Source organism: Lactuca serriola, chromosome 1, assembly GCF_051521515.1.
Source record: "Lactuca serriola cultivar US96UC23 chromosome 1, Lser_US96UC23_V15, whole genome shotgun sequence".
Classification (NCBI taxonomy): domain Eukaryota; kingdom Viridiplantae; phylum Streptophyta; class Magnoliopsida; order Asterales; family Asteraceae; genus Lactuca; species Lactuca serriola.
In genome coordinates this window covers 137,866,706-137,893,006 of record NC_136408.1, presented here as the reverse complement: position 1 = coordinate 137,893,006, position 26,301 = coordinate 137,866,706, and the positions used below count along the sequence as shown (strand labels likewise).

At 33.2% G+C, this 26,301-nt stretch overlaps 1 long non-coding RNA gene across 2 annotated transcripts; it reads right to left on the bottom strand.

The window, feature by feature from the left end:
* Positions 1-2,787: 2,787 nt before the first annotated feature.
* Positions 2,788-6,158, bottom strand: LOC145099321 (uncharacterized). 2 transcript variants are annotated; one of them, XR_013704609.1, is made up of 4 exons: positions 5,642-6,158; positions 5,269-5,455; positions 4,961-5,109; positions 2,788-4,880 (listed from the first exon to the last, which is right to left on the bottom strand). It is a non-coding gene; the product is annotated as an uncharacterized LOC145099321 (long non-coding RNA). The 2 variants fall into 2 exon arrangements; XR_013704608.1 differs by having other exon boundaries at positions 5,021-5,109.
* Between the last annotated feature and the right edge of the window lie 20,143 nt (positions 6,159-26,301).

The following is a 26,301-nucleotide window of genomic DNA, read 5'->3' as shown; positions in this document are numbered from 1 at the left end:
CAAGAGTTAGTGTAGTTTTTATCAAGACAAAACACTTCACAAAATTGGTCCTAGTTGATCTTTGTCTTATCCAAGACATCACAACTTTCCAATTTCAAATGTGCAAGAATAAGAAAACTTTTTCCATATTCTACATTTGACGAGTGTTATAAATCTTCTTAAGACTTGTCACTCAATGTCACAATCTTAACTTTAAGACTTGTCACTCAATGTCACAATCAATATAAAAACTAATTTCATCATTTTGTATACAACATTTATTTTCTATTAATTAAATAAGTTATATACTTTGAATGCATCAGTTTTGTGTATGAATATATGGAACCGTTTCTTAGCAAAAATCAATCGGATATAATAGAATAGTTGGAAAAGAAAGTTTTCAAAAACCATGTTGCTGCCTAGGGGTGGGAATTATTTGGTCCGGAACCGAAAAACCCGAAAACCAAATCGAACCAAAATCGATTTCAGACCGAACCATATTTAAATTCGGTTTTTGGTTCGAGTTTCAGTCTCATGAAGTTTAAACCAAACCAAACCGAAAAACCGAATTTCATAAATCAATTAATTAAAAAAATATATTTTATATTAAATAAAAGTATTAATTATAAAGTAAGAATTATTTTAACCCATTACTCTTTGGATCATTTTTTATGAAACTTTAGATCTCTCTGTTTGTAACTTTAGGTTTAAAAACATTTTAATTTATGTTTGAAAGTTTTTTAAGTTAATATTTGGTTTCCTCGGTTTTCAAACCGGACCAAACCGAATTAGAATTCGGTTTTCGGTTTGGTCTAGAGAATTTGAATTCGATTTGGTTCGGTTTTCGAATTGGGCAAGAAAAAATTTCAAACCAAGGAAACCGATTCGGGGAAACCGAAAAACCAAAAAAACCAAAACGATTCCCACCTCTAGTACTGCTACCATTGCTTATTTAAAAAATAAGATGCAAATTGACTTTTTGTTTCTTTTGTTAATATTTATCATAAATGTTTGAAGATTGTTTTATTTATTTATTTATTTATAAAGATTTATCAATAAATAATGGATTCATGGTTTTGATTTTAGATGCATATGTTCCGATAACCCAAGTCTTAAATAATGGTTAAATAATGGTGTTCATATATTAAGTAAGAATTTATTGTTTGAATATTTTTTATAAAGAATTTATAAATCTAATTATTTAAACGATTCTAAAATAATAAAATATATAATTTATACCTATTTCAATTTAGTTTTTTGGCAAATGAATTCTTAGAGAATTTAGTATAATTTTTTTTGTATATTCTTCAAGAAGATTGTATATGATATAAAGAATGTAATATATACAACAACTTATTCTTAGAGAATTAAAGAATATAGTATAGAAAGTTATGTATATTGTTTCATTTGTTGTATATATTCTTGTTTTACGATATAAAAATTATTGTTTTATGTTGTAGGAATGATTCTTATTTTTATAGTATCTATTACTGATCATAGTGCAATATACCTTTTCCTTAAAGTAATGAAATTTTAATGTCTAATATATGAACGTGTATTCCTTAAGAATGTTAATTTTTTGAATGAAAATCGTATTCTTTAAGAATGAAAGAATGAAAATATATGTTTATATATATAGAATAACGTCGTATTCTTAAAAAAATTATTATATTTTAATATGATGAATAAAATATGCAACATGAGTGATTTTTATTAATTAATTTTATTTAATTGGCTAAAATGTAGTTACTTTCTTTTCTCTCTCTTTTAATACAATATCATTATTACCATAATAATTATTTTAGTGTAATTATATAATGAATGTTAGTCCATATTATTAACATATACATTAAAATCACATCCTTTCATCTTATAAATCTAATGGTTATAATTTGGTCATACATTCATACAATACTTATAATTCACATTTGATCCTATATATATATATATATATATATATATATATATATATATATACACACACACACAGTAGTCATTTACCCGCGCAAAGCAGCGGCGGCAAATTGTTTAAAAACATTCTATTTGGAGGACCGCATATAGTTTGGTTTTGTTTCTATTGAGCACGTAATGCATTTGTATATATCATTTTGGATTAGATTATATATCTATAATGTACGTTGTTGTTTAGAGTTAAAACTAGGTTGTCGTTTTTAGCTAAAAGTAAATGTATATTACTTTTTTGCTTTAAAAGTATATTGTATGTTGTTTTTTTGTTAATTATAAAAATATCTTGTTGTTTTGTGTTAAAAAAGATATGTTATTTTGGGTTAAATAAAAATAAGCTATTGTTTTGGATTAAAATTAAGTATTTTACTGTTTTCAATAAAAAAAAGTGAAAATATATTGTTTTGATTAAAAAGAAAAGTATGTTATTGTTTTAGATTTACAAATAAAAATATTAGTGTATCGTGACATCTACAAATAATTTCATTTACGTAGATAGCTTTCTTTCGACCAATATTTATGTTTTCACGGTTAGGGTTTGTTTGAAGGATTGGGGTAGGGAGTGTGTATGATTAATTCGTTTCGGATTCTAGAACCACCATTCTTTTTAATCTTTATGCTAGTAGTGATCGGTTAAATAGAACTCGATTGTCAAATAGAGAAACATTGTTGACTATAAAGCATCAACCGGAAATAACATATCGTGTTAAGTAACCTTTTTTGAATCAAAATATCTACTACATATACAGTTAATTAACATTCCTAATGTGGATAGTGTGGAAGCTTTTCAATAAATACATATTATAATTAATATTACAACGATTGATTTGACACAAAACATAATGATCAAGTAACATCTTTTCATTAATTGCAAAATACCTTAAATACCCTCTAATCAAGATCTTGAAACCTATTGATTATAAGAACATATAACATAATGAATTTGACTTTTTTCTTTTAAATTCAACTCCAGTCACATATACTAGTTTCACCATTTTGGCCTCGGGCTAATGTTATTCTGCTTGGATGCATATGCCACTGTTGTTCTACTTTGGTTAAACTAAAGTTGGGTGGATTTGGGACAAAATCTTGTCTGGCTGCTACGCGTTTCTTGGTTGCTAAAGTTGGTTTGACCATTTTGCCCTCATGTTGTTGTTCACTACTTAATTGCTTCTCCCCCTGTGTTGTGTTGTGCTTTTGTTGAGCTCTCAAGGTCTCCTGTTTTACTGGGTATAAGACTGGAGGGTGTGGGTGAGAAACTCCCCTCACTTTTTGTAGGCCACAACACCCTTTCCCTCACCAAAAGCCAAGGAGTGTGGTGAAAACTCCCCTCACTTTCTTTTGATATTTTTTCAAATAAAATTAATTGATTTTTATTATAATTGGAATATAAAAGTATAGTGTCTAATTTGTAATTTTCAAAAACTATTTTTGTGAAGAGAATTCATAGTGTATTATGCTATAAGACCAAAACATTAGAGAGAAGGGAATTGATGTAGTTTTTTGAGGTGGTACCGGCAGTACCTCCTGGTCATGATACCGTGAATGCAATTGGAGCGGGCTATGAAATAATTGATATCAGCGGCTTATAGAACCCGCTAAAATTTTGTTTACTTTGCTTGTCTCTATTTAGCATTTCACATTTGCTATGCACGTGTCTTTCATTTAATTTTCAAAGAAATAAAAAACACAAGAGGATCCGTAACCTTTTTTCTTTCATTCTTTTTCTCTTATTTCTTTTTCGTTCATTACTTTTTTCCTAGGTAACTTTATGCATCAAAAGCAGCTAGTCATTACAATTCATGTTATTTTAGAATTTTCTTTTTTTGGTTTCAAATTAGCAAAAAATTATTTTTAGAAAAAAATATTATGTTTTATTTTATGTATTATTTTTTAATTTAATTAAATAAAAAATAATGATGTGACAAGTGGGTTGGGAAAGATAGGGTTTCCATATGTTGTGGGTTCGGAAAGATGGAAAAGAGAGAAGAAAGAAAAGCTGATGTGGCAGTGGGTTCAGTGGGTGGGAAAAGATTGACTCCTTCCTCCCTTAGACCATCTCCAACCCATCTCCATTTTTTCCCCCATAAATGGAGTAAAAACTAGAGTAAACAGTGTTTCATCTCTAACCCTACTTCATTTTTTACCCGAAAAAATATATTCTTGGAATATTCTATTTTTATAACTTATATATATTGTCAAATACACCCCTCTACTAATTAAACTCTATATTTATGATTAATTAATATAAATTAGTATATAACATTATATTATAAATATTAAATATTGTATTTAAATTATTATTATTAGATAAAATAAACTAGAAATGTATAAAATAAAAATAAGAGGGACTGAAATTGACAACCAAACTTCACCTCCATTTTTGGAGATATGAATAGTATTCCCCCATATATGGGGGAATACTATTCATATCTCCAAAAATGGAGATGAAAATGGGGTAGGGTTGGAGAAGAATGGGGAGAGAAATGGGAGAAGAAATGGAGTTTGGAGGTGGGTTGGAGATGCCCTTAGGGCCAAATATGCCATTTCCAGAAACTTCTCATATGTTCTTCTTCTTCCCCGTTATAACCTGCAAACTCAAAAAAAAAATTACAGCCAATCAGAAGAAGAGAGAGAGAGAGTGTGAGGCAACCCCTCCCCCCACCTCCTCGCACCTCCTATCCCGCACCGCCGGTGCGGTGTTCCTCCGAGCGGGAATGGCTCCGGCACACCTTTCCCGCTTCATCATGTCCTCACCAAATCCTTTCTTAAGGTCTCAAGGTTATATAAGTGGATTGTGAATTCTACAAGATGGTTACTCATCTTCATGTCCTCACCAAATCTTTTCTGAACTTGATGCTTTATATACACCCAAAAGTCATTACCAAATTTCTAAGTGAGAAAGATCCCCAATTCTCGCAAAGTCTGTTGCAAACCTGTAAAAATGAAAAGAAAAAGTCAAAATTTTCAAAGTTTAAAGAAAAGGACCGAACCTCTTAAACCCCCAAATTCTTACAAGCCACCAAAATATCTTCTATATAATGCCATTAATTAGATCAGGTGTTGGGTGATGTACCATGCTAGAGTTATTCAGATGAGAAACTTTTGCTTAGGTTCAAAAAAGTGCAGAACAGTAACAACCACATGACCCATTATCCAACGACACTGCAAAGATAAAAGAAAAGCACGAGATGATAAGCAACAAATGTGTTTTGGTAATTTGGTCTACAAACATGATATAGAATCTAATACAGTCCATTATCCAATGATACATGATCGTGTAGGTGGCTTGATTATATGGACAAAGTGAATTAGAATGAGTACCTGATTGGTGAATTGCATTTATATTGGATTCACCCACCTCATCTCTTGGTCCGTTCATTTAGCTTTGCTTGATGCCGGATGGGAAAAGATAGTTTTTTATATGTTCAATACATTCCCCAATCAAATACCAGCAACATCCAAGCCCTCCACAATGATTCAATCTCTCAACTCACTTTCATTGTTGGACCTGAAACCATAAAAGATACAGGTTATAATTGATGAAGAAAAAAGGCCATAGATTTTACAACTAAATTAAAACATCATACTTTAATTACAGAGCAACTATAGGAAGATCTTCTGAAGGAATCATGGTTGATGTAAAAACCAAAATTGAACAAACAAAAATGTTTTTTAAATAGTAAAATAGACATACCAGAGAATTAGAAATGGTGGTATTAAGTTGTGGTCAATAATAGTATAGCACCACAACAGAACCGTTGTTTTCAGACCTCCTACAAGGGCATCGGTGGTCGGGAAGAAAAAAGGGGCGATGACCGGTGGTGTGAAAGACGATGATGGTGTTACTCTTCTTCATTGTTAATTATAGCGGTCGTTTCGTTGCTTAATACAATGGTGGTTAAAAAGAACGATGGTGCGGTGGTGGATTTAATGGAGGAAAAGGGCTATGGCGATTTGAATGACTCCCGATCTTTCAGAAAAAATTTGGCGAGGTTGATGTTGTGGTTAATTAGCGGCGACATAGAAGCGGTAACATAGAAGTCCGTTAATGCTGGTAGATGGTGGCGTTTAGGGTTTTTCTAAGAGAGTGGCAAAGAGATGGAGCAGGGCGGTGAAAGAGTGTGTGGAGAGTGCAGTGGTGAAAGAGTGTGTGGAGAGAGACTTAGGATTAACAATCTGGACTCGATCTGATCAGGTATTAAATGTAGTTGGGTCAAAAACTTGTCCAAGATAAAAGGTACTCAAGTCTCGAGAGATTATAGCGCCAATATATGGGAAAAAGATAATATTGGATAAAAAAAGGTTTAAAAAATATGCGGTAGATGATTATACTTTATGTCTTATATTTTGTACAATCTAATCGAGTTGTTATCAAGTCAAATATTTAATATTATTTTTATTGGTGTTTTGTTGTACTTTAGGTTTAGAAAGTTGAACAAGTTGAACGTCTTAAAAAATAATATTATTATAATGATTCTATTTATAAAAATAGAGAGATTTCGTTTATAAGATAGTAAGATATATATATATATATATATATATATATATATATATATATATATGTGTGTGTGTGTGTGTGTGTATGAGGAAACAATGAGTTCCCAACCAAGCCTATGGCTGATGCCATATCAAGATCTATGTTTATTGTTCCATAGATTATATGGTATCATGCACTTCAGCAATCAGGCGAGTGAAGAGTTGTCAATTCCTAATAGCGCTATCCATAGTGATCATTGGCTGAAAGAGTTAATGGTCGGAGTAAAGTATGAAGGAAGGGACTTAAGACGATAAGTTCTTATGTTTCGTGTTGCATAGACATACATAGCAGAATATGGCAAATTATAGCATAATATAGCAATCAAGTTTAATACAATTCAATTTAAATACAATGAATAATAAATAGCTTTTCGGACACGCTTTTCCACCCAAAACATAAAAACCGAAAATAGGGGTAGTCGTGAATACTCACTATGCATTGAGATGATGCAAATGGTGCCTTGAACTACGCTCCACTCATACCACTATCGTTTTCGTACAACGATGTTACATGCTAATGAGCCTCTAATTGAAATCTAATACTAGTATATTTACTACTACAATATAATTATGCGAATAATGTGTCAAAATTTAATATTGTTATCTTACAAACATTTTTCTGAAATGGGGAAATTTTATAACTTATGTGATTAAGAAATAATTTTGGATATTATTTTCCATATTTTTGTAATATTAATTAAGGGTATTTCAATACATTTAAAGATGTTTTAAACTCCTAAAAATCCAAAAATATTATCAAATAGTTTCCAACATTCATCAAATTTTACATTTTTGTTCCAAATATAGTAGACGTCTTCTAGAAATTTTTCCTTGAATTTTTGATGTGATTAACTATTTTTCCTAATTTTTATGCCTTCATAATAATATAAATTCGTGAAAATAGTATCCAGATGATAAAAATTCCCAAACTTTTTATAATACTTACTTAAGCTGGAAAAAATATAAAAATGAATTTCTAAACGGTTTAATCCAATTTTATGGTTTTTGTGCATTTATTCTAATAAAATTTGAAATAAATAGAAAACATTTTCTAAAATTGCCCAAACTTTCTGTCACATTGTTACTATACTTATAGAAGCTATGAAAAATATAAAAGATATTTTGCAATTAGTCTTGCTATTTTTCTTTGTTTTATCCTCTTAAATAATCAGTAACTGGAGAAAAATTATTAAACAGTTAAAGTAAATTACCAAAAATCAGGGATATATTATAAGGTCTTCTAGTAAATTTTCATGAATTTTGGATGATTAGAACTATTTTTTCTTTTTTTAGTCCATTATAAATACAAAAATCAGGGAAAAACAAGAATGCATTATGAAAAATTCTAAAAATACTTTTCTGAGTCTTACACATATGGTAGGAGCTGCAAAAATTATTAGATACCCTTTTCACATTTCTTAAAGTAGTTTTATGATTTATTTGAATTAAACAAAAACAAAATTCAAAACCATAGCAAACAGTAACAAAAGTCGATGAACTCACATATTTATCATTATTCACCTTAGGGGTCATCCTCGAATTTACCTAGGATTTATAGACCTCAGAAAGTATTTTATATGAATTATTTCCCTATTTTCTTGCAATAGTTATAATAATTCTAGAAAAATGAATTATTTTCTGGAAATTTGTGGAACATCTCATTTTGTTGATGGAATTCTAGGAAAAATCGGATTTGATCAGAAAATAAGTTTTAGATATTTATTTGGGAATAAATCCTTTATGAACCTATTTGAATGCTTTTTAACAACAAATTTTGATGATCAAGCCTCTAAGCTTGAAGATCATCACATGCATGTTGGTTTAAATACCAATCATGTGTTTGAAATGTTCAAAAATCATTTTTGAAAGAAAACTTAGAGTGTATGTGGTGATTTTCCACCAAAACTTGTAGAAAAGTGCATTTTCATGATCTTGACTTAGGTTTAGCTCCTTGGATTTTACCATTTACAACATGCATGTTGTTTTTGGATGAAATCCTACCACCATCATTATAAAAACCTTGAGTGTGTGTGTGTGTATGTTTATGTGTTCATGATCTTTCATTAGAATGGAGTAGAAGATGGAGAAAATGCAAGAAAACGTATAAAACTTAAAAGGAGATGAAGGAAAATCGTGTTAAGCCTTAATAAACACCACTAGATGATGAAGATTTGAGTATCTTGAGTGTTCTTGGACTTATTTTCTGGAGAAATTTCGTGGTTCTTAGGGGGAGGAAGATAGAAAATGTGTGTGAGAGTGTAAGAGAGAAATGAGAGACATGAAAGAAGAGTGAGAGAGAAGATGGAGTATGGGAAAGTGAAAAATGAATAATGGTTTGGGGAAATGATGTATTGGAGAGAGGGGGCCGACTTTTGAGGGTATAATATCCCTCTCTCTTTCATTTGTCTTTATAAATTTTAAACATTTTATAAAAATATCAAATATTTATAAAAGATGCAACTTAACCAAGTTTTTATGCATAAAAGTGTTGATTTTTGATTTATAAATTAAGGGTAAATGCTAATGAGTTAAATTTTATTTCCTTAAATTCATTTTCATAATTTTAATTATTATAAAATCAAATTATAAGGTTCATAACTATTTTTATACAATTTTTAGGGTTAAATTTTATAAATTTAGGTTTTTGGGGCATTTAGGGTTTTTGAGAGTTTGTAAATCTTTGGGTATTGAAATAAATAGAATCTTTGAGAATTCAAACTATTTTAGAGTTTCATAAATCTTATTCAAATTAGAAATAATGTTTGTAATTTATTTTTATTGGTTTATTGTCATTCTATGTAGTGATTCCGAGATTCAAACGAAATTGAGGAATCAAGTATACTAGCCCTAGTTTTCAACTTTAACTTAAGTTCCTACCAGACTAGGACCTAATTTATACCACTAGGTCAAGTGCATGATGTGTGTATATGGTTCATGAAAAGGTGTTCGAGTCAAAGAGCGACCCGAATATGGATTGTCACTACAATTAAGTAGTTGTAGAATTCACATATCAATGTGAAATCTAAGTACACTATCCACTATTTCTAATTATTTCCAAGTTTCTATGATGTTATAAATTAGCTTATAGTTACTAAGTCTAGTATGTGTCGTGCCTATAAGTGCAACTAAGTTTAGTCAAATCTAGAACCGACTCGAATTTTGACGGTTGTCACAGTTATCTTTAGGTTATAGGGTTTAAGGGGGTGGGGTGGTGCAACAAATATGATTACGCTTATTTGATTTTTATAAGGGGTGGATCGCTCTTAAAATTTTGTTGAGTTTTTAGGATTTGTAGAAACTTAGATGGTAAGGTGACAATTTGTAACCATGGTTGGAACATTTTAAGAATAAATCGGGAGTGGATCATATTAACGACCAAAAGCAATGAGGAGTCTACACAACAATGAATACATGACTTTTTTTTTTCTTTCAATCAAAAGGAATTCTATCAATTAGACTTACTTATAAAATTAATTATAATAATAAAATAAATAATATTAATAAAATAACAAAAAAATATAGTTTTTTGTTACGATATACAGGTAATTTATATCCATTATTTTGAGTTAAAAATAAAATTATATAGTTATTGTAGTTAAATTTAAAAGTATGTTTATTTTTGGATTAAAAATAAAAATAACTCGTTTTTTTGTTTTAGGGAGAATTTCATATATGCCCCTCTTAAAATTTAAAATACCATATTTGCCCAGCTAAATTTCTCCATATCATATTTATCTTTTATAAACCTTCAAAATATCATATTTGCTCAAATCCTATTTTATAATGTTTTTAGTATTTTGCAACCATTTTTTATACCTTAGAACTATTATAATAATTAAAAATTTCAACCATATTATCCTTACGTCTATGATAATGGTATGTAAACTTCTAAATTGTTGGAATGTCGCCCTCTTGACAAACAAAAAGATTTATCTTCAACCATCTCTATGGAATGTATATTTTGAATGCTTAGTTTTTGTTGTTGTTGATTATTATTATGTTGTAGATGGAGGATATTTTAGATATTACCATTGATATTTTGATGTTTAAAAAGTACATATATGATATTTTGATATTTAAGAAGGGCATATATATGATATTTTGATGTTTAAAAATGACATATATGATATTTAGAAATTTTATGAAGGGTAAATATGATATGTAGAAATTAAGTTAGGTAAATATGATATTTTGATGTTTAAGAATGACATATATGAAATTCTCCCTTTGTTTTAATATATAAATATGCCTTTTGGATTAAAAAATATATTTATATTTTGGTCGAAAAATATAAATGTAGTGTTGTTTTAAGATACTAATAAAAGAGCGTTTGATATTTTGAGTTAAAAAAAAAAGATTGTTTTTAATGAAATAAAATGCGTTAAGCTTTATTTTCAATTCAAAATACTTCTAGAAAATTGTGAAATTTTACTGCAATCATAATTACCTAGAAATTCACAAACTCAGGGTCGGCCCTAGAGCATGGGCAAGCTGCCCAATCGCCCTGGGCCTCGTCAAATATCGGGGCCCCGAAAATTACGATTAGTGTATATATGTATAGACTATATAGGATATAATATGCAACGCAATACATAAATTAATTTTTGTTCAGATAGTTAACACGCATTAGTTTAGGTTTGGAAAGTCCCGTGTTCGATCCTTTTCCTTCAAATGTTTGGATATTTTTTAAAGTTTGACCTATTAATCTAGTTAATCTAGTACCAGGCTAAAGGCCCAACAACATAATTATGGATATTTTTTAATGCCTGCACCTTTCCAAAAGAGGACGTTTCAATTTTAAGTAAGCAATCATAAATATTTTATGTTTCCTTGTAATACACAGCTTCACAACAATTTTCAAGAAGGCAAAAACTTAAATGGATGAGCAAGAAACAGAAAAAACTACCACACTCTATTTTTTTGGAGGGTGGTTCCGTGATTATATTTTCATGCAACTCAAATTTGGGTTGTTCTTTATCCTGTTGATGGATTTTGTGTCCATGTGGATAGTTTTGCCCCTGGCTCCATTTGGTTCCTGATTTGGCTGTGTGTCTCGCCAATGTTTTGCTCATGAGGTGGAATGGTTAATATGGTTTAGCTCTTCATTTTGGGATGATATATATCGTGGCTAATGGATTTTTTTCTATTATGGACAATTTTCCCCTTGCTCCAGTTTTGATCATGCTGTGGTTTTTTTGCCTTGTTGTCGGCCTTGCTTATTGCTTTCAATTTCTTGCTGCTTTCACAATGCTTATATAGAAATTCATGTAAATGATTTTTTTCATTTGACTTATTGTTTGTTGTTTTTAGATGTAGTTCGTAGCTTTTTGTCACACCCCAAAACCTGAACGGCGGAAACATTCTGGGGCGGAGGACGTCATGTACAGTATCACAACAATGCATAATAGTAAACTAGCAACAACATCATCATTTGCATTAATAATATAATTTTAATATAAGTGTGTTCTGTGTATAGTTTATAAGACACCAAAAATGAATAATCAAAATAAAGACGAGTCTTGAAAGCTCCGTCTTCTCAAAACCTGGTCATCGGTACCTGTCTACTGGTGACCTGAGAATACAAGTTACTTTGAAAGAGTAGATCAACACTAAAGCTAGTGAGTTAATAGGTATTTTAGTGTCATGGTTTGTATAAAAGTGTTTGAAAATGCTTGATGTAAATGTTTGTAAGTGTTTGTAGTAAATGTTTGTATCTCCTAGAAAATCCTATATTTTCTACTAAAAAGGTAGCCTTCTACCAAGGCCCGAATATTCTGTGTGTTGTGTTGTTTGTAAAAGTGTGTATCTTTCCCAAGTATGACTATCATTACCAAGATATAACTTACATTACCGTTTATGTGAGAAGATCACAATGTGAATGCAATGGGAAAATAACGATGTACTGTAGTATTGTATATAAGTAACTACCAATGTACTAACTACCTTAAACCAGTTTGTTAATGAAGGTAAAATGTGATGAGGTTGTAACCATACTTGATTGAATAGTAATACACGATGATCAAAGACGTCGAAATGGTATGACATTCGTCACCCGTAGACCTGTAGGTCCCACTGTAGCTAGCAGCAAGGTGTAGGACGGTCAGTCCCGTATAAATCTATCCACAAATTTGCGCTCTCCGTCCAGGAGACTCTGGTTACAAAATGTGAGATGGCAGTAGATTGCCATGCCATGAAGTAGTGGCTCACATTAATGTTATAGTATTCTAGTGTTTGTATAGTATGTTCTAGTGTATTGTATCTTCTCTCTGTATAGTGTAGTGTATGTTCTCTTAGTTTCTCATCATAGTATGTTCTTTCTGTTTTTTATAATAGTAAGTTTGTATTGACTCATGAATGAACTGACTCTTGTATGTTTCATTATACTAGAAGTAGTGAGTAGTAAATCCCTAAACTATACCTATTATAGTTTACTAATAATTTTGTTTGAATGACTGTGTATGTTTGTACACCCTTGCTACCCAAAGGTGCTGAAATGATGTAGGAACTTTTATATCTATAAAAATATACATAATATATAACTAAGATTCAAATGACACTCGGAAAAATAACCAGATACCCTAAGTCCACAACCAAACAAGGAACAGGAAATAAAGTGAGTTATCAGTACTAAGTCCTTTCAACCTTACTTATATAACTATATCTATATAGACATGATTTTGACAATATATATATAAGTTAAAAAGAGTTTAATAAAAAGTTTAACATATAAAAGAGTTTTAACCATTTGAATGGTAACAAATGACTTGATATCAGTTTATAAAATGTTTTGAAGAGTTTGTTGAATAAAATAGTTTAAAGTATAAGAAAATCCATTTGTTTGATAGTTATTAATCACATGTGATTGATATAATAACTATAATGTTTCTACTTGTATCCACCCCCCATAAAAGCATTTAAAATCATTTAAAATATAAGTTAAGGGGTATGAACTCACTTGTAGTGAGTGATACGAATGAAAGATCGGTTGTAGGATGCTAAGTGCTAAGTGAAATCTCAGGCACAAGCGGATCCTAATAAGCATATAATGACACATATATGTATATAATTAGTGTATATAACAACTAATCATGATAGGTAACCACCCTAGGGACTAGGAAACACTTGAATGAAAGTGTTACAATCACATGTGATTGCACAAAAAGGGGCTTACGGCCACACATGGTGTTCATGGCCAAGATGTTTATGGCCCAATGTGTTTACGGCCATGGGGTTTGCGGCCCTATGAGTTTATGACCGTACACTCATGAATACATATGCCAAAGAGTGTTTTATGGTCCTATTCAACATCAAGGAAGTGTGTCTTGACCCATTCCTAGCCTTAAGAAGAGTTTAAGGCCAAACTAGGAACCTTAACAAGGGTTTACGGCCAAGGGAGATGCTCATGGCCGTAAACTCTCATTGTTCTTGGGAAAATGGTTGTTTTCAAGGGTGTATGTTAATTTCTTCTATATTATAACTAGTATATGGAAGATTACTTACGTTTTGAAGCATGAAGGAGGTGTTTAAGGTCCAAGAACTAGTGTGTGTTCTTGGTGTTCTTGAAAATCTAACCCAAAAGATGAATTTCATGGATAAAATCAAAGGGTGATACTAGATTAAGAAGAATAACATTTAATAACATGGAAAGAATGCTTACTCTTTTGAAGATCAAGGTGAAAATCTTGATGATAGTTGAGAGAGAATCCGAAATCCAGGCTTGAAAGTGTAAGAAATGACTAGAAATGAAGGAAAAACTCATATATGGACATGAGTTTACGGCCAAGGAGGTGTTTACGGTCGTAAACTCCTTATGAATGGAGTTTCCGGCTTGAATGTTGCACACTGCACTCTAGAATACACTCCCTAACATTCCTTCTTGAAGATACTAGGCTTATAACACTCAAACAAACCCTAAACAGTGCTAAAAGATAGCAGAAACGAGTCTGACTTTGATTGAATTGAATGGTTGCACAAGATAGAAATTTCGGGTTGTCACACTTTTTGTTTTCCTTTTTTAATTTTTGTAAGCTACTTTGTTTGTTTCCAGCCGGCTGGTGTTTATATTATCTTTCGTAAATCTTTACTAATTTACAAGTTTTATTTTTTTTTTCTTATTTTGTTGTAGGGATCAGTAGTTTTGATCGATCTACTGATTAGTAAATGAGCATTAGTTATGCTCACTTTCACGTTGCCAATTTTCATATTGTTGGTCTTATGCTAATTACATTAGTTCTAAAAAACAAAATCATGTGATTTTGGATGTCATAGATGACAATTTTTGATGTAAACGATGGACAGATAAACGGAATAAATATAATCCTTTTTATTTTATACACTGTTTAAGTTTATACTATAATGAAAAATGAGATTATTTGCTAGTTTTTTAAAATTTTCCTTATGCATTCCATCCGTTTTGAAGGTCAAAAAAGGGCCTCAATTTTCTATTTCACCTCGGGCCTCAAATTGTCTATTAGTTTATACAGTTAGCTAATGGATTATTCTACAAAAAGTTTATGTTGTATGAATAACTCTGGAGTGTCTATGTTATAACTTCATCTTAATTCAAAAATAGATATCTATATTAACCAATATGATATGATTTAGTTAACATTTTATTTATTATTTACTTTGTTATCATTATATTAAAAATATAAACAAACGTCTAGACATGCTAATAATAAATTTAAGTTTATTTAATATAATACAGTAATAAAAATAACATAGCTATGTATTAATTTTAGTTTAAAGCATATCATAAACACGTGTGTATATACGTATTTTAATTTCAAAAAATAATATATATTGAATGTGTTTTAATAATAAACAACTTTTAAAATAAGTATAAAAAAATTATTAGGTTTAAAAACATGAAACGTTAATGATTATTAATGTTCGTATAATATAATAATAATCGTTGTAAAATAATATCAGTTTCATCAATATATTAAAAGAATAATAATAAAATGTCTAAAAAGATATTAAAAGAAACAATTCAAAAATAAAAATAATATGATGAAAAATAAACATAATATTTTGATTATATATTGGGAAAATGACTTGATAGTGTAAGATATTTTTTGAAATGTACACATTTAGTCCTTATTCTTTTTTTTTTTTTTTTTTTGTAAATTAAACCCTTATACCACATTTTTGGTAATGATGTAATCCTTTTGACCGGCTAAACCCGGTATACTGGTCATATATGAATTTTCTTTTATTTTCTTGAAATGAAATAACCAGGTGGCATCCATATATCACCTTATGTGGATATTGTTAAATTAGGGCTCATTTAATCAGCCATTCCTCCATTCACTCAGCCGATAATCCCTCAAACTTCTTGAATCACAATCACCATAAAAAATGGCAGAAGATGCAGATACAATCGTTGATGTACATTATAATGGGATGTTCATACCTACTCCATTGGTGTATTTTGATGGCGTAAAAGCCTCTGCATACACAATTGTGAACAAGATGAACTTCCCCGATTTCATCCACTTTCTTGAAAAGCTTACTAACGGATGATGCATAGATGTGTATTGTTGTCCATATGAAGTGAGGTTGTCTGAAGGATTACATGCTATTCAGAATGACTGTGATTTTAACGAGTTTCTTGAAGATATCAATGAAAAGAAGAGATTGGATGTGTATGTGGATCATCATCATGAACCTTTGTTTGATTGGATTCAGGAGGAAGAAGCAAACCTTGAAGATGATGATTTGGTTTCTATTGATGATGTTGACTCCATTTTAGAAGATGGTCTGAAAGTTGAACATGTATAGGAAGGTGAAGTTATATCTCTCAAAAGAAACTTCGATGACGAATTCCTCAACAAACTTTGTCCAATACAGAACAATGAATTGGTTGAAGACTACCTACCCAAGACATGATCATACTGAAAAATGGAATGAGATGAAGCCTCGATTAGGTATGAAATACTCTACTACTGTTGAACTTAAATACTCTCTTAGTTGCTGTCACACCCCCGAACCACACTAAGGAAACGTCTAGGGGCTTGTGCGTGACTTCATCTTGAAATATCATTACAGTGAATATAAATGAAACATAATATCATCATTACCATACATAATATAATACAACTACCATTGGTAACATCGGGTACAATCTTTTAGATAACATGACCAAAACATTCAATGTATGATGTTTAACAGCACACAAAACAAAATCCCATATTCTTGTTGATTCTTCTACTTAACGAGTCCCTGAGAATACAAGTTATTTTGAAAACGTCAACATATATAATGTTGGTGAGTTCATAAGTATAATTGAGAAAATGATTTGTATAACGTTGTAATCACAAGAATATCCTGTATTTCTTAAAATAGTTTGGTATGTTTATGTCTAATCTTGTATTAATGCATGTGTGTTATTGTTTAATAGAATGTCAAATGTGATTGAAGAGAATGTAAATAGAATGCCCCCAGACAACCTGATGTTGCCCGAAAAAGAAGAATAAATAATGCGGACGTACCAACACCGAGGTTGAGTACCAGTGTGAGTAAGTTTCCGAGTAATCGAATCATAAAAGAAAATAGATAATGATGTCATACCAACACCAAGGTGGGGATACCAGTGTGAGTAAGTTTCTGAGTAATCCAACATAAAAGAAAATAGTCTTCTGCAAACTTCCTAACATTAATACCTCTAAGTGAGCCGTCATAACCATACTAAATAATGACAATTTCGCCTGTTTTGGCGATAGTGAACGCCGACTGATAAATAGAATAAGGTTATAGTCACCCTAGACCGATATAGTCTAATTGTAGAGAACAGCTTAGGTGTCAGGTGTCATCCCCGTATAGGTCTATACACAAAACCCCGCTCTCCTTCCAAGAGAATTTGATTACAACTACAGGCTACGATCGAACACTTAATAGGTGCCAACCGATAAAAAGTCACTAGATCCTTAATCGAATTTACGCGAAGATAAACGTATAAAACTCATTCCAGGCCCAACGAACCATGTAAGTGAACCACTAGGGCATCGCTAAACATGTGAGTCATTCAAAACCTAATATGAATGAGATTATATAACATGGGCCCGAAATATATATATATATATATATATATATATATATATATATATATATATATATATAATTGGATAACTAAGGCCCATTTCACATATATGGTATTTATAGGCGCAAATAGCACACAAATAGTATACAAAACCTATCAAACATATAAATGGGCCACTAAGGCCCAATAACCTAAAAATGATCAAAATTAATCCGTTTGTTAGTTTATTGTTGGTTTTGGTTCAGGTATTCACTAAAATAGCATAAAAGTCTCACTTTTTGTAAAAATGATGTTCTTGGCCCAATAAGCCAAAAATTACAATTAAGGCCCAATTTTTGTAAAAATAACACTTTAGTCCTCATTTTGTTCAAAACTTGTGTTTATGACTAGTTTGTGGTAAAAATAACATTTTAAACCCGTTTTGTCAAAAATATCATTTTTGGCTTGATTTTTGTGAAAACACACATTTTTCTGGTTTTTTGCTTTTCTGACCTAGTTGTTGGAAAATTTGTAGAAAAATCATCGTAAGTCAAAATTTGGATCCGTAAATTCTGGAAGTTTGGAAATTTTGTCTACTTTGTTCACAATTTTTCTCATAATTTTTAATGGTCTGTAACAAGTGTGAAATTGCTCACCTTCACAGGCTGGTCCGAAATTATTTCAAATCTGATAGGCAGTTTTGTAAAATTCACCAAAAATTGTAGAAAAATCGTATGAAAACGTGAGAGTAGTAATTTTAAAGGTATTTGCATGTAAAAAAGTTTTGAAAAATATTATCATTAAGTTGATCAAAACATTCCGAGATTGGACCAAAACTTTTCTGTCAAGGGCTGATTTATGAGTCTAGTTTATAGATATTTGAAAACAACACTCATTTTTGCTATTTTAAGTGTATAAATCCCAGATCTACTAGTTTACATGTATTATATGTGATAACACATACTTTTCTCAAGGTTTTCATGTAGATCCAAGTGATAAACTTAATATTCTTAACATATTTTTAGATTTATGAAGTAAATAGCACATAATCAACAAATGAGTCATGAAAAACACACATACTCATCCATATACACAAAGATCTACATAAAGCAACTTGTATTCTCCCCCAAAACCAAGTAAAAATCGAAAATAGGGGGTTATGAACTCACCTTGGGGTGATGGTTCGGTTTTGATGAAGAAGTGGAAGAAGATTTTCTTTTATCCTAACAAGCTTTCTTGAGTAGATATTGAACTTAGATGGTTCTAAGAACATGATCCACAAAATATGGGTGTAAGAGAAGATTCTTTTTGAAGAGATCAAGAAGTTAAATCATAGATCTAAGTGAGAACTTACCAAAGTTGATGATCTTGAAGAGGAATCTCTTGAAGTATACTCTAATTCTCGAAAAATTGGAGGAAAATGTAGGAGTGTTCTTGTGAGTGTTTGAAAGATTATTTGAGAGAGTTTGTAAGTGAAGTGTGTGTGTGTGTGTGTGTGTGTTTATCCTTTTCCTAGAATGAAGGAAGAGAGGGAAGAGATATAGAGTTTGATTATTGGTGGTGTGATAGGTGCATGGGTACATGCACCCTTGCATGAATACGCAACAAACAAAGATTAGGTGTCAAAGTTTAGTAAATCCTCCTTTTCCTTTCTCTTTTTTTTTACGTGGTCTAAAAATGGGCTAACAGAAGGGAGGTAGATTAGCTTGGCCCATTTCTAGCCTTGGTTCGAAATTATGAGGCCCAATAATGACTTTTCTGCCCATTGGGCCTTGAGGGTAATTCACGGCCCAAAATGGCATTAAAGAATGGATTTATGGCTTATTAGGGTTAATTGGATTAGTTATTGCCCAATAAGGCCCATTAGGGTAAAAAAATTTATTTTAGGGCCATTATGGCCCAAAATGTTAAGTTTCATGAAGGTGGGTCCAATTAGAGCCCATTTAAGGGTCCTAAGCCCAAATAGTCAAATTGGAAGCTTATTGGTCCATTAGGCCCAATAAGGAAATCCTAGTCCATAATGGACTTAAACTGGGATTTTTAGGGTTTTTAGTCCTTAGTTGAACACGTGAGATGTATTTGAACGAGAATAGAGTATAGTATTCACTTAGAGTACAAGCTGTTACACTAGATGAATGATTGCATGAGAGTAGAATTTCCTAGCAAAAATGCTATTAGTGAGATCATCCCCCCGTTACAGGGAATTTCGTCCCGAAATTCTTTCGAAAGGTAGGTTCATGAATGAGAGAATAGGGGAGGGCACTTTTGGTTTATCTGGTCCTTGCGTTTCCAAGTGAATTCTGGTCCACGCTTGGTGTTCCATCAATCCTTCACAATTGGAATGCAGCTCTGATTCGCACGCTTCACCTCTTTATCCGTGATTTCGACTGGTTCTTTGTTGAATAGGAGATTCTCGTTTACTTTGATCTCTTTTAAAGGTATGACGAGAGTTTCATCGGATAAGCACTTTTTCAAATTTGAAATGTGCAACACGGGGTGTACGTTGCTGAGCTCCGAAGGTAGCTGCAGCTTATAAGCTATTGGACCAATTCGGGAAAGAATCTCGAACGGTCTGATGTATCGTGGGTTCAATTTTCCCTGTTTCCCAAAGAGAATCATTCCTTTCCAAGGAGATACTTTCAGTAGTACCCGATCCTTGACTTGGAATTTCAGGGGTCCATGCCGTTTGTCAGCATAACTCTTATGTCTGTCTCATGATGCTTGAAGTTGAATTCTGATTTGGATTATCTTCTCTGTCATTTCGCGAATGGTTTTCTAGTCCCGTGAGAGTACTGACGAGTGATCTGCATTTACGACCATAAAAAGCCTCGAAAGGAGCAACCTTGATGCTCATGCGATAGCTGTTATTATATGAGAATTCAATCAAGGGAAACCAGGTATCCCATGACTCGCTAAATTCAAACACCTAGGATCAGAGCATGACTTCAAGAGTTTTATCCATCCATGCAGTGCTTCCTATGTGATATTCTCTGGCTTTGATGCTTTCAAGGCCGATCGTAGATGTTGACAGTGTTTTTGTTCTTGCTTCGTGAGCAGACGAGTATGTTATGGATGAAAATAATGAAAAGGATGACTAGGAATGGTTGGGAGAATGCGGTTCGTAGGGTCCATGAATACCATGCGGGCATTCTTTAGACTGAAGGGTATCACACGAATTTGAAATAGTCCTATCGAGTTCGAAAATCAATTTTTGGAATGTCCTTTTCTTAGACTCGGAGCTAATGATAACCGAATATTAGACCTATTTGGAGAAGTAACTAGCTCCTTGGAGCTGACCAAATAGGTCGTCAATCCGAAGAAGTGGGTATCGGTTTTTGATAGTGAGCTTATTCAATTCTCTAAAATTGATGTTGTAACGCCCTGTTCTAAAAGTGTTTGTTATGGATTTCAGAGGCCAAGGCTAGGGGCGTTTTGGTCTTTTATGGGCTTTGAGGTTATTTGAGAAAGTTTCGGACCGGGGTGTGTTGCTAGAAGCATAGGGCTTCTCGCCACCTTTTTATTGATATAAAGTTCGTCGGAAACGGACTCAGAACAAAGAAGTAGCGATACTTTGAAAATGTTGCCAATAATAGTCCCTAATAAGGAATTGTGACAAGGTGGTCCTATGCATGCATGGAATGCATGCGTGTGAAGTAGTTGGGTACGCCCATCATAAGTTGGGTTACGCCCAGCGTAGGAGGGGAAGTGAACGCAGGTGCGGAGAGGCGTACGCTCAAACTCACTAAACCCTAATTTTTAGGGTATGTCACCATATCAGGAATATAATTCCCTGGATTACAGCCTCCCTCTCATCCTAAGCAGCTACCATGAAACCTTAATCCTCCCTTAAGTGTTCTTGAATCTTTGGTGGCCATTAGTGAGCATCTTGGTGTTATAGGACCATTTTCCAAGCAAAGAAGAAGCAAGCAAGGTGGTGGATCAAAGAAGGAGTTGTAGATCTAGGACTTTTGCCTCTTTCCAGACCTTTTCAATGTATAAAGTCTTGAACTTAAAGATTATTCTATTAGATCTCCCATAGGATGAGTTTTTGGACCTTTTAGGTCCCAAGATTGGACCTTTATGACTCAACATGTTTTGTTAGGCCTTGAGTTACATTCTCTGTTCTAAATGAGTCCCCAATGCATAAAGTTGCCATCTCATGTGTTATAATGGGTTCATGCATGAGATCTAGTCATTTTCATGAAAGTATATTGTCACATTTCAAGTTTGGGCCCTTTTGGTGGGTTGCAAGTCACCACGTAGCCGAATTTATGGACTAAGACATCAATAAGGACCTGAATATGAGTTTGTAGCCCCCGGAGTGGAGGAATAAGCACTTAATGGAAAAAGGACTTAGCAGGAGGATTACGCTGAGCGTACGTGTAGGTACGCCCGGTGTACTCACCTTTGTGCCTGTACGCTAAGCGTACATTGGAGTACGCCCCGCGTAATGCTGACAGTTGGGTTTCAAGCAATTGGGCCTCGGTGTGGGCTGTGCTTTGGGCTATAGGTCTTTGGGACTTTGTGGGCCATTAGGAGTCAGTGATTGTGGGCCAAGTATAGGTGTTGGGCTTAGGGTAAGGCCTAATAAAGGAAGTTGGGCCCAATATAGCAAATCGGGCCATTAATGGGCCAATAGTGGCTTGGGAAGCCTATCTTGTGTTGGGCCTTCAGAAATCAGATTATGGGCCAAGGGCATTTTTGGGCTTACGTAGGGCCATATGAGGAGTTAGGCCCAATTCAGAAAATTGGGCCATTGATGGACTTAGAAAGAATTAAAGGGTTTGGGCCTTGGTTTTGACCCACACCATAGCAGGGGTAAAATAGTCATTTTACCCATAGAAGGATCCTGATTTTGATTAAGTGTTTTGTTGGTTATGATAGCTGGAGAGCAGCCGGGACAACAGTTAGGGAACTTTCACTCAGATTTTCAGCAGTCAGTTCTTCAAGGTGAGTTTCCTTTCAGTAAGAACGGGTCTACGGCCACAATGCCGCCCCTTTTAGATAGCAGTAGTTCGGAACTGCGGTCCAATGCTGGGGTGGTCCCGAGAAGTAGTTTAGTATGCTTAATGTCTTTGTGATTTAGGCATGTCTTTGTGTTATGTATTTCGGACTGTGGTCTGATGCAGTATGCAGTATATGTGTTATTGTTGTTGGATAAGGTGTCTAAGTCCATAACTTATTTGGTATATACTTGACCCGACCCGGCATGGTCCATTTGGGTTGCATTTCATCCGAACTATTTATGGATAATTTTATGAGAGTTATACACATATGTTTATTAATATATTATAAGTTATAATATATTAATATGAAGTTATGTTATTTAGTTAGTTTTAGTCTTAAATTAATTATGAATTAATTTATAGATTAAAAGAAAGACTAATTAGATTATGGGCTATTGGTTTTATATAGTGTGGGCTAATACTCATTTGTTAATGGGCTAGGCTTATATGGAAGTCCATGGATGATCCATGGAGCTTTCAACCCATGGATCCTTGGAAAGGAAAAGACATGGGTTATTAGGGTTTCACCCTAACCATGCACACTATATAAGCATGCTTATGGAGCATGAAATGGCAACTAGTGAACTAGTGTGTGTGTTTGTGTGTGGCCGAAAATACAAGAGTGTGTATACTCTCTCAAAGTTTTCCAAGTGTTTTTGGTGATTTGTGATTCCATTTGAGGCATTCACATTATTGGTGCTTGGCCCTCAAACTCCAAAGAATCAATCCCATCAAAAAGGTATGTAATCTCTTCTAACTCTTTTATGTTTAAAAGTACCCCATGCCATGTTAGATAGGTTATGAACCTTGGAAAAATTATTGTTTTGCATGTATTTAGACAAACATAGATCCAAGGTTTATTAGGGTTGCATGCACACTTAGGAAGTGTTAGATTGCTCAAAACCCAACAGTGGTATCAGAGCCTAGGCTTGGTTGTTTGATACTTGATGCAAAATAGTGAAAAAGGTTGAAATTGTTGCTGTTTGACGATTGGACTCGCCGAGTCCATGGGGGGACTCGTCGAGTACAAGGAAAAATTCAACCTACTCACTGAGTAGGTTCGTGCACTCGGCGAGTAGAATGAACAGAATGCAGAATTTCGATTTTTGCTGCTGGAAATGGACTAGAAACATTACCCTAAACTGTTTTGGTGTTTTAAGACTTGTTTTAGTTGGTGTAATGGTTGTTCTAATCCATTTACAATAGCATATATCAAAATTCCATGATTTTATGTGTTCATATAATTCTTGAAATTTTGATGATCATGTTCATGTTCTTATGAATTTAGAAAATGATAGGAATTATTTGCTGAATTGTTTAGAATTAATTCTTGATCATTTATGTGTTTTAATGGAGTCCATAATTTTTCCTCAAGTTATGGATTTCCAAAGGTCACTTTTATTTAACACACACTTAAAACACATAAGTTACATGAAAATGAAGAGTCTTCATTTTTATGAACCTTTAATTCATAAGTTATGAAATGAAAAGTTTTGCATAGTTACAAAACTTGTCCTCAAGTTTTGGAATTTGTAAAGTTTCACACACTTTAATAAACTTTAATTCCAACCCTTAGAGTTTTAATGGTTAAAATTCAACCCTTATACTATTTATAACATTAATGGTTAATTATTATATATATGTATAAGAATAAGTCGTTTTACCGTTAGTAGGCCTCATTCACGAAGCCGGTCTATAAGGTGGGTATAAGGTTGTTGCCTATAAAATGGCGACTTAATGGGTGTCCACTCTCACCCACCGCTTGCTTGATCGGTGGAGGGTCGTTAGCCGAACGGGTAGGACAATGACTTTAAATCCTCATTAAAAGTATAATGACTATTATAAGGTAACTAAACTCTTTTTAATTCCCAATCTTAGTTACTTTAGGAAAAATGTGAACATGGTGCTAGTCCATGGAATTCACACTTTGTACCTTACCAAGTCGTTGGTGGAGCGTATGTGGGTAACCGGCACACTAACTTGGACTAGTAAGGATCACGAAGGGTGACTTAATGTTTGTCATAGATCAATGGAGCGTGTGTGGTTAACCGGCACATTGATTAGGTGATAATATTAAGGGTACCAAGTGAATTAGCATGGTTATTCACACCTTGTTTTGTGATCCTCGGCATCCCAGTCACAAAACTTGAAGGGCACAATCGAGATTGAAACATGCCATTGAAAAGTTCAATGAATCTCAAAAGAATCTAGGAATTTCAAATCCAATTAAACCTAATAATTCATTTTGTTTTCATGGTGGAAATTGGTGAATCGTCATTCACCTACCTTTCAAATATATTATTACTTAGATTACGACATCCCTCTTCTAAGTATAATATATTGTGATTGGGTCCTAGCCTTAATATTACATTTGGGTGTCTTATTAAGGATTCTATATATCTAATCTAAACTTGCTTTCTTCTTTCAGATGTCTTCCAACACTAATGCTTCGGGCTCTAACCCAACTGGTTCTTTCTCTCTCATGAATCTTTGTGGGAGGGTCATCTTTGATGGTTCCAACTTCATGGATTGGATTAGGAACATCAGGATGGTTACTCGTTATGAGGACAAAGAATATGTCCTCGATAAGGAGTTAAAAGAGCTTGATGAGTCTACTGCTACTCCTGAGGAGATCGCTGAATTCAGGACACATGAGAGAGATGCTACTAAGGTGGCATGCATCATGATGGCCACGATGACAGCCGAGCTCCAAAAGTCATATGAAGATTTCTACCCTTTTGAGACGCACCAAGATCTGATGGAAAGGTACCATCAGAGTGCTCGTCAGGAGCGGTATGAAATAATCTCCTCCATAATAACTACCTGCATGAAGGACGGTGAATCCGTCACGGCCCACATGCAAAAGATGCAAAGGTATGTGGACCGTTTGCTGAAGCTGAATGTAAAAATCCCTGAGGAGTTGGCAATTGACATCATTTTGCACTCCTTACCTTCTTGTTATGACCATTTTCGTATGACATATCATATGAACAAGGAGGAAGTTACCCTCAGCAAGCTTCAAGGACTCTTGAAGACCGTGGAATCCGGTCTTAAGGGCAAGGCGGTTGTTACCTCTACTACTCCTACTCCAACATCTACCCCTGTTTTGGCTATCGGGCAAGGCAAAGGGAAAAAGAGGAAGCACCCTTCGAAGGGTACCAAGGGAAAGTCTCTTGAAGGCTCCTCATCGAAGACCAAGAGTGGTTCTGTCACTCCTTCTGCCATTCCCAAGGATGCTGAATGCTTTTATTGCCATGAAAAGGCACACTGGAAGCGAAACTGCCCTAAGTACTTGCAGGATCTAAAGGATGGGAAAGTGAAACCCACCCATGCAGGTATTTACACTATATTGTCTAATTACTCAACATATTCTAACTCTTGGGTGCTTGATACAGGATGTGGTATTCACATATGTTCTGATTTGCAGGGCCTAAGAAGAAGTGAGGATGTGGAGCATGGGAAGATAAACTTGATCATGGGGAATAGGAAGGCTTCACCTGTTTCCAAGATTGGAGTTTATACTTTGTTGCTTAATAATGGGTTGAAATTAGATTTGAATAAATGTGTGTACTCGTCTGAAATGGCGAGGAATATTATTTCTTTTCATGCATTGTACAAACAAGGTTTTACCTTTTCGTTTGATAATGAATGTGGGGGTATTGATGCTTTCTTTAATAATGTGTTTTATTTTAAAGCATTACCTTGTGATGGTGTGTATGAAACTGTGTCGATTGTAGACAACTTAGGAAATAATGTGTTGTATATTGATTCTTCTACTAGCCTAGATAAAGC